Source organism: Balaenoptera physalus (assembly GCF_965194825.1).
Source record: "Balaenoptera physalus genome assembly, chromosome: 3".
In the NCBI taxonomy this organism is placed as follows: domain Eukaryota; kingdom Metazoa; phylum Chordata; class Mammalia; order Artiodactyla; family Balaenopteridae; genus Balaenoptera; species Balaenoptera physalus.
Window position 1 is genome coordinate 841,914 of NC_138890.1, and position 8,097 is coordinate 850,010.

The window sequence follows — 8,097 nt, forward strand, 5'->3', positions numbered from 1 at the left end:
CTGAGCATCACGTTCTCAAGGTTCATTCACGTTGTAGCAGGTGTCAGAATCTCCTTCTCTTTTTATTTAAATTTATTTTTATTTTTGGCCGCGTTGGGTCTTTGTTGCTGCCTGCGGGCTTTCTCTAGTTGCGGTGAGCGGGGGCTACTCTTCGTTGTGGTGCGTGGGCTTCTCATTGCAGTGGCTTCTCGTTGTGGAGCACGGGCTCTAGGCGAGCGGGCTTCAGTACTTGTGGTTCTCGGGCTCTATAGCGCAGGCTCAGTAGTTGTGGCGCGGGCTTAGTTGCTCCGCGGCATGTGGGATCTTCCTGGACCAGGGATCGAACCCATGTCCCCTGCATTGGCAGGTGGATTCTTAACCACTGCGCCACCAGGGAAGTCCCTCCTTCTCTTTTAAGGCGGAATAACATTCCAGTGTGTAGATGGACCACATTGTGTTTATCCATCATCCGTCCATGGACACTTGCGTTGTTTCTACCTTTTGGCTGTTGTGAATCATGCTGCTATGAACACGCGTATGCAAATATCTCTGAGTCCCTAATTTCCCTTCTTTTGGGTATGTACCGAGGAGTGGGATTGCTGGAGCATATCGTGATTCTGTGTTTAAATTTTTGAGGACCCTACAGACTTTCCACAGCAGCTGTACTTTTTTCATTCCCACCAGCCACGCAAGAGGGTTCCAATTTCCCCACATCCTCACCAATTCGTTATTTCCTGTGTTTTTGTTGTTGTTTAGTATTTGCCATCCTAATGGGTGTGGTTTTGGTATGTGTTTTTGAACCGTGTTCTTAGTAATATCACCATGCTTAATATTTTTGGTATTTATAAAGGTGGGTTGGAAATACATAAAATGGGGATTAGAAAGCATGGATAATTTTCTTCTTATTACATTGTCCACAACTGCAATTTTTTTCAAAGGCTTAAAACTACACACATTGATTCTCTCACAGTCCTGGAAATCAGGAGTCTAACATGGGTCTCACGGGCTAAAATCCAGGTGTGGGCAGGGCTGCATTTCTTTCTTGAGGCTACAGGGGAGACTGGTTCCTGCCTTTTCCAGATTCTAGAGGGGCCGCATCCTTGTCTGGTGACACACTTTTCTCTCCAAGGCCAGGGGTAGCTGGAGCGCTCTACAGACGGGATCTATGTTGTGTTGGGATTCCCGGGCCAGGCACTCCAGCTGCTGCCCCGTTAGCATTTCATCTGAGGTGCTAGTCCCCTGCCAGCACAGCCCCCGTGGATGGCACCAAGTCCTGAGCCCCGAGAATAACCATGTGCCAAATGCACACGGCTGGTTACTGAGGTGCATGGCTGGACTGTCTCGGGTCTCAGGCAGGAAGGTTTTGCGTGAAGAGGAAAACCAAGTTCCGTTTGCCAAAATCAGGTTGGGAATGCCAGGAGATGGTGGAGGGAGAAAGATGGGGTGGGCTGACATGGGGAGCTGGTGAAGGACGTCCCGGGACAGGCCGCCTGACCCCTGGGCTCTCCCCTCCTCCTGCTGTGGCCCCCGCCCAAAGGGCAGCGCTGACCTACACAGGGAAGTTCTGGAGGAAATCTGCCTGCTGCGAGGGTTGCCTTTCCCTTCATTTGTTCAGACACCAGTTGTCAAGCATACCCTGGGTGCAGGTGCAGGGCTCGTCCTGAGGACACTGCAGGGAGCAAGCTGACCCAGGCGCGGCTACTTCCAGCACCGCTGGCAGGGATGCAATTAGTCTATGGCCGTGGGCCTCACCCGAGGGGGATTCTGCTCCCCTGGGACACTGGGCCATGTCTGGGGACATCTGTGGTTGTCACGACTGAGGGTGCCCCTGGCATCGAGTGGATGGGGGCCACGGAGGCTGCTCTACACCCCACAGTGCCTGCGACCTCCCCCCCCCCTCCCAGAAAACAACTGGCTTCAGCATCAGCAGTCACAGGGGGAGACCCTACTCTGGCGTTAAAGCTGGTCAGTGCACAATGGGGTCAGTGCTGAGAAGGGCACACGGCTCCTTCACAGTGGTCAGCGGAGCCATGGATGAGGCCTGAAGGCCAAGTGAGGAGTCGGGGCTCCCGGGACAGCTGGCAGTGGGGCAGCTGTGGGGATGGGGGTCAACACGGTACGGCAAAGAGCAGTTAGCTCAGCAGCACTTGATCACCCCTTGGGGCCTAGACAGAGCACAGAAGAGCTAGCATTATGTTGGTGGTCTTAAAATTTTTTACTTTTTTTTTTTTTTTTTAAATAACAGTACAGAAGTAATACAGGCCTAAGGCAGCCAGACAAAGCTAAAGAACATGATGGAACCCCGCCTGCCCTTCCTCCAGTTCGGCCCTGCGCCCACGTCTGGCTGACGTCAGTACCAGATGAGCTGGGCCTCGGCTCTATGGGGACCTGGGCACGTTAGGCTTTCATTGTTTTAATTAGTAGCTTGGTTCTCCTTGGGTCTCTCGTGAATCGCGGGCGTCTTCCAACAACCACGTTAATATTCATCTTTGTCAGACGCGGTCGTGCTGCACGCCTACCAAGTGCTGGCCGGGGCGCCTGGCTGCTGGGTTCCAGCTGGCTGGTGGGCTGGGCCGTGCAGGCCACTTCTCTGCTTTAGCTTAGCTGGTCCAGCTCCGCAAGGGTCTGGCCAATCCTGCCTCATGGCTCAAGGCCCGCGAACGGGACGTCGGTGGTCCCTGACCCCCACCTGCTCCGCCATCTCCCGCCGTCTCTCTGTCTCTTGATCTCCACGGGTCCCCACCTCTCACGGCTCCTTTCCCTCTCCTCCCGAATGCAGCTATTTTCTCATGCAGAGGAGTTTAGCTGTCTCCCTGTGGGCCCTTTCATCTCACGTCCTCAGGGCCTCGCTCACCGTCCCCTAGTACTAATTACGGTATTTTCCTAAACAAGCCCAGTTGGTCTCTAAAATGAGTTCTGATACCAGCTGGTAAAATTAATTTTTTCCCCAACCATCCTCTACGATACAGTAACGAAAGACACACAGTCTCTTGTCGGCAGGAGGTCAGCGTCTCGGGTAGACGAGTATGTAGACAAATAACTACATTACAGCGTAAATCAGCGAGGCTTCGCACGGTGGTGCTGCAGTGACAAACACCCCGCAGCTCAGCATCTATAAGCAACTAAGGTTCATTTCTCACAGACACTAGTGGGACTTGGTTGAACATCATCCCCCCCAAATTCAGGTCCACCCAGAACCTCAGAATGTGATCTTATTTGGAAATAGGGTCTGTGCCGACGTAATTAGTTGAGATGAAGCCGTACTGGATTAGGGTGGGCCCTAAATCCAACAACTGGTGTCCGTATAAGAGGAGACACAGGGACACCTGGCAGGGAGAAAAAGCCATGTGAAGACGGAGGCAGGGAGGGGAAGGATGTGTCTACAAGTCAAGGATTGCCAGAGCCCCTAGCAGCGGGGAGAGGGGTGTGGGGCAGATTCTCCCTCAAGCCCCCAGAAAGAACCAGTGCAGCCCACACCTCGATCTCAGATGTCTCCGGAAGTGTGGGGTCAGGGATGTCATTGCTTGCAGCCACGGGAACTCATCCACCAGCCGTCCACCAGAGCTGGCGGCGCTCATCTGTGTATCACCGTCCTCCTTACTCTCGGGCCCGGCTGGCGGGGCAGCCAGCATCAGGGGCAGAGCCGGTCCCCAGGGTGGACAGAAAGGGGATGAGGGGACATGCACGCTGGCCACGGTGCTCTGCTCACACTTCATCAGCCAAAGCAAGTGCCCTGACCACGTCTGCATCAAGTGGGCAGGATGCGCCCCATGGAGGAGGGAGAACCAAACAGACGGGAACAGTGCCAGTGACCACCATGCTTTAGGTTCAGACCGGCCGTGGGCTCAGAGGGAAACCTGCTCCCTGGGCTGGGCTCCCAGGGAGGGTTTCACGAAACTTGAGCTGGGACTGGAGGGGGAGGTGGCCCTGGAGAGAACAGAAACGGAGAAAGGCGGGAGAGGGAACTTGGGAACTCTGCCTCAGTGGACCAAGGGACGCCTGCACTGCAGCAGGTTACCACAAATGGCAGCTTAAAACACCACTACCTGAAAGCTTCTGTGGGTCAGGAGCCCGGGCACGTGTGGCTGGGTGTTCTGCTAGGGTCCCCTGGTGGTGATCCAGGTGTCAGCTGGGGCTGTGTTGCATCCGAGGCTGGGGCCTCTTCCAAGTTCACAGGTTGTTGGCTGAGTTCCTTTCCTGGCAGCTGCATAACGCATGGCATCTTCCTTCCCCATGGACCACAGGAGAGCCTCTGCAGCCTCCGGGGGAACCCAGTCTTCTCTTCTAAATGGCTCCTTCGATCTGGCCCGGCCCAGCCAGGATAATCTCCCTTTTAATTAACTACAGGTCAACTGATTAGAGACCTTCATTCCATCAGGAAAATCCCTTTGCCTTTGCCAGAGTATCATATGATCAGGATGTGACGCTCATCACATCGCAGGTTCTACCCACGCTCAAGGGCGTGAGCCACTGGGGACCAGCTTAGGATTCTGCCTGCCACCCAGTTAAAGACACTGACAGCAGGGGGGAGACTGGGTGGAGAACGGCCAACAGGAGGCCGCTGGCACAACAGCTTGAGGTGTGGCCGTTGGCACCTGGGGTCTCGGCAGGAGTGATTCAGGACATGCAGGTGCCTTTCTCATTGGGGTTTGTTCTCGGCCCCCCAGAGTCACAGCACCAGCCTCCCCTCTATTTTACATGCTATGGGTAAGGGTCCCAAGTAACAAAAATGCTGCTCTGAGTTACATAGGGGTGAGGTGTGGAAGGCTTCTGCTGTGACAGTTTGTCAGCTGCCCTCCAATATCCCTTCTCCCTCAAATAGAAGAACCCCATTCTTGATTAGGCATGTGGCCCCCAGAATAAGGGCAACTCTCCCAGCCGGCCTGCACCTAGGCATAGCTGGGTGGGTATGTTTGGGCCCGTGGGACGTGGGGCAGACATGGTACATCCAAGGCCTAGGTGACTCAGGCCCCCCACTGACCCTCGATCCCTGCAGTGGGCAGATGGGCCCCAAAGATGTCCACACCCTCATCTCTGGAAACTCTGTATATATCATGTGAGATGGCAAAGGGAACTCTGCGGGTGGGACTGAGGTTAGGGACCTTAAGATAGGGAGATCATCCGGCACACGCACAGCATGGAATACTGCTCGGTAACAAAAAGGAAGGCAGTCCTGATACACTCGAGGGCTTGGAGGCACCTCCCGGGTGTTGCGCTGAGTAAGAGAGACGCAGCTCCGAAGGTTCTGTGCTGCACTGTCGCTTCTGTAGAACATTCTCAGGATGACGAAGATGGAGAAGAGTCCTGGTGCCCAGGGGTGAGGTGTGGCGGCGAGGTGGGGGTCTACCCAGGGTAGCTGGAGGGAGCTCTCTGTGGGGAGAGAAATGCCCTGTATCTTGACTGGTGGTTACACGAATCTACACAAGAGATACAATGACTCAGAAGTCTACACGCACTGTCCCCATGTCACTGTCCTGGTTTTGATACTATATTATAGTTACATAAGATAACCTTTGGAGGAAACTGGGTGACAGGTACAGGGACCTCTCTGTACTACTTTTGCAAATTTCTATGAATCTATAATTATTTAAAAAATAATAAGATAGAAAAAAAATCTTCCTAGGGCACATCTAAGCCCCGAGGGACTCCTCTGTGTCACTCCACCTTCACCTTAGTCCTGGCCTCACTAGGCTTCACTTAGTTCCTCTGACGAGTTGGGCCTTCTGCCACCCCAGGGCCTTTGCACAGTTCCCTAAGCTCTGAAAGCTCTCTCCCAACCCATTCAGACGTCAGGTTTCTGGGTTAAACCTCATTTCCTTGATCCCCACCCACACCCCTGCTCCAGACAAGGTTGTCTCTTTGTAATTCTCAAAGCTCCCTGCGCTTCTCCTGTATTAACTTCTTCAGAACTTCTATTTATTTTTTGGTACAGTGGTTACCAATCTGGACTCTGGAGCGGGACTTCCTGTTTCAAGTCTTAGCTCTGCCTTAGACAGGTGACTTAACCTCTTTCTATCTCAGTTTCCTTTAAAGTCCCCAATGAATCACATCTGCTGGTATAATCCTCTCCCCTTGTATCTGAACTGGCCCTGTGAGTCGCTCTCACCAAGAGAACATGGTGGAAGTGAGGTCGTGCCAGCTCCAAGCCTACACCTTAAGAAGGGCTGGCAGCGTCCACCGTTGTGCTCTTGGGAACCTTGAGCAGCCGTGTAGGCAACAAGTCTGCTTCCCTGCTGAAGCGAGCATGTGGAGGGGCCGGGCCCTGAGAGCACGTGGAGAGACAAACCTGACAGGCCCAGGCTCTGGCTGACTCGCCAGCTGAACACAAGCACCCATGTGGCCACTGGCGAGACCAGCAGACGAACCACGCAGCTGAACCCAGGCCAGACTGCACAACTGTGAGCAAACAACTCGGTTCTTTCAGCTAATGGGCTTCGTGGTCCCTTGTTGTACAGTAATAACCAAAACAACTGGGCTGATTATTATTTTTTATCTTTAAATGCATCATACTAACGGTATGATTCTTTTTATTTATTTATTTATTTTTGGCTGCCTTGGGGCTTCGTTGATGCACGCGGGCTTTCTCTAGTTGCGGCGAGTAGGGGCTATTCTTCACTGCGGTCCGCGGGCTTCTCATTGCGGTGGCTTCTCTTGTTGTGGAGCACGGGCTCTAGGCACGTGGGCTCAGTAGTTGTGGCTCGCGGGCTCTAGAGCGCAGGCTCAGCAGTTGTGGCGCACGGGCTTAGCCGCTCCGCGGCATGTGGGATCTTCCCGGACCAGGGCTCGAACCCGTGCCCCCTGCATTGGCAGGTGGATTCTTAACCACTGCATCACCAGGGGAGTCCCGGGGCCGATTATTATACTAACGTTTTAGGGTTCTTGTGTTAAATAAAATTAATAATTATAAAGTGCTTATAGTAGTGCCAGCATAAAGTGTTTCAGTCTTAGTTGTGGTTTTATTAAATGTCTTCTCCATCAGGCTGAGTTCCCTGAGTGCTATTTTCCTCACCACTGTATGCCCAGTTCCTGTCACCAAGCAGTCACTCAAACATTCGTTTAAAGAGTAAGCACACACTCCAAATCATCGAGACTCACAGTTGCACCAAAGAGTCTACTTCTGAAGCAGCACAAATGACGGGCAGAGTCAGTGAGGGAACATCCTTTGACAGGATCCACCCTTCTCAGAAGTCTGTTTGGCTTTCATTAAAAATTTTTCCCCTTCCACTGGAAATGCATCATAAATATTTCTTGTTACCGAAGACATTTCAAAAAATAACTTCCATCGTATTTTAGCTAACCACACCTCTACTGTTGGACATCTCAGGGCCTCCTGATTTTTTCCACGATGTAAGTAACGCTGCAGAAAACATCACTGCACACCCATCTTTGTGCACATCTGATTATATCTTTCCGATAAATCTCTGGAAGTGGAAATTGCGGGGTTGGAGGGTCTGCGACGTTTTCGAGGCATTTGACAGATGACGTCAAGTCGTTTTCCAGAAAGGTACCAATTCACACGTCTCAGCAGCCCCGAATTACGGCTGCCCATCTCACATCCCGCGCTGGGGTCGGGCCTGAGGATTTCTCTCACCTTTGCTAATGGGATGATGGCAGAAAAAACGTATTATGTTTGTTACTGAACCATGAATCACGTCAAAGACGAAGACGTCTTTACACACACACACACACACCCCCGAGCGAGCCAGCCTGCACCAGGGCGGAATCTGTATTTTCTCAAACGATGGAAATGGAGCATCCAAATGGCCCGTGGACTGAGACGCCCCGCCGTGTTTCCATGCATTCGGGGCCCTAAGGAGGCCACGAAGGGACCCCACTCAACACCCTGATCTTGTGAACAGGGACTCCGACCCCCGCGTGACCGGGGCGAGCGGCCACCTGGCCCTGCGTGGGCTGCACCCGTGTCCACGGCCCCCTAGCGACCCGCCGCGTTTGACACAAAACTTCCTCGAACGAGGCGGGCCGAGCAGCACCGGCTCCTGAACGCGGCGCCACGACACGTTGAACCCCGAATTCTGCCTTCGACCCAACAGACACTCTGAGTCCGGCCGGGGGCGGAGGGGACACACTCGCGTGTGTGGCCGTCCGTGGGGTCGCCAC